We start from the raw sequence: 2,023 nt of genomic DNA on the forward strand, positions 1-2,023 counted from the left end.
ATAATTAAAACTTCGTCCATTCCATTGAAGTTGTTATACTTTCCTTTTTTATCTGTCCCAAAGTAATTGTCACATATTCAAAATAAAAAATTTGTTTACATCCAATTTCAACATTTACCCTCTTAAAATATGGGTCCTACAACTTTAACTCAAAAGTCAAAGTAAAACGGAAGCACCACAATTTGGTGTTTGAAAGACACCCCCAAATGTGTGTCATGCGTTATTGATACGTGATCTTTGGTCATGCATTTTTGAGCTAACTAAAATAGATAAGTCTTACAACAACAGATTCCCAACATAACTTTCTTTGTTAGCATTACACGTTAGAGGGCAAAGGTGGAAATTGAAACAAAATTTGCAAGATTCAGTGCACTGTTGATAAAAATCACAACTCCCCAAGTACGACAAATTTATCGGGACAGAGGGAGTATTACCTATTTTTATTATTTTTAGTTTTGTTGATATTAGCAAATTGAAATTACAAAATCAACAGAGGGAGTAGATTATGTGTCAAAGTAAAAGCAAATGAAGAGACTCACAGTGGTAAAGAAATAAATAATGAAATTGATAGTTGAAATAGGAAAAAGAACTAAAGATGTGAAATTTGTTATATTTTATTTGTCGTAAAAAAAACTTTTATAAAATGTCAATAATTACATAAGGATTTCTTTCATTGGATTAGGAAATTTTTTATTATGATTTTATTGTGGAGGCAGAATTTATTCTCTAATTTTAAGATATTAATATTTTTAAAACCATAAGAGCGTTGTAATGGTGGTTTTAGGTCATATTAACTGTATTGAAAAAGTATTTGAGCACTAATATTTAATTTGAGGTATAAAATTGGTTGTCAATGGGGTTTGTGTGTGTTTTTTATTTTTTTATTTTTTGCATGACAAGTATTGATATTATATCCGCAATTTAGAATCTTTTGGACAGTTATTTGATTTTAAAACTTATGTTTGGATGGTTGTTAGTAATTAGACTTATTGATTTGTGTAAAGTGTAGAAGAAAATGATTCTTAGTTTTGTATAAAAGGGCAATTTAGGATTTTTGAGAGAAAATTTAGGTTGTCGGACCTATATTGTTACTAAAAAGTAAAAATAGGGAGGTATATGTAATTTTTAAAACCTAAGGGAAGCTATCTATAATTGTTAAAAACCTCAGGGGAGGTTTGTGAAATTATCCCTACTTTTGACTATTTTTTTGTAATTAGACTGTACCATCCCCCAAAATCACATAGAATTTAGATGGTTTGCACTAAACTTTTAATTGAATACTTTCTTTTTCCTCTCTATCTCTCTCTACTCCAACTTCTCTCTCTCTCTCTCCCTCTCTCCCTCTCTCTATATAAATATATATTATATATATTCACTTCTCAAAGACCTTCCCTCCCAGGGTGGAAGCCATTTTCTCCTAAGTTTTCTTAGAGTTTTATGTTTCTTCTAAGAATTTCTAGTCACTTTCGCCTAGGGGATTCCTATGAAAAATTTTGTATTTTTCTTATTTTGTTAGATTTGAAATTTTGTTGGATCGTGTATCTATTTCAACACATCTAATCATCATTATTGAAGTTTAAAACTGTTTATTAGTAGATCTATCTCTTCCAACATCCGTTGGAGGAAGTTGTAGTGATTTATCTTATTAGAAGGCAATTTTGAAATTTTTTACACTTTTCAAATTAGTTCATAACTTTCATAATGTTTTATAGGTATTGTATTTATTGAATTACATATCTAAAATTTCTAGTGCATCTTTAATTTATCATTATGACAATATTGTCTAATGCATCTTTAATCTGCCATAGAGTAGTATTGTAAATCAAATTATGTTGAACGATTTTTACCAATTCGTAAGTGAAATTTGCTTTTACATATATAAAAAAAAGACTACACTATCACCCTCCCAACCCCCCCTGGGGTTTCCCATCAATTGCAAAAACAATTGAGAATCGATGCATCTTTTAAAGTAGGCATATCTGTCATGGACCTTAAAAGATTGTCATTTTTCTCCCAAATGACC

This window comes from Coffea arabica, chromosome 10e (genome assembly GCF_036785885.1).
Source record: "Coffea arabica cultivar ET-39 chromosome 10e, Coffea Arabica ET-39 HiFi, whole genome shotgun sequence".
NCBI classification, from domain to species: Eukaryota; Viridiplantae; Streptophyta; class Magnoliopsida; order Gentianales; family Rubiaceae; genus Coffea; species Coffea arabica.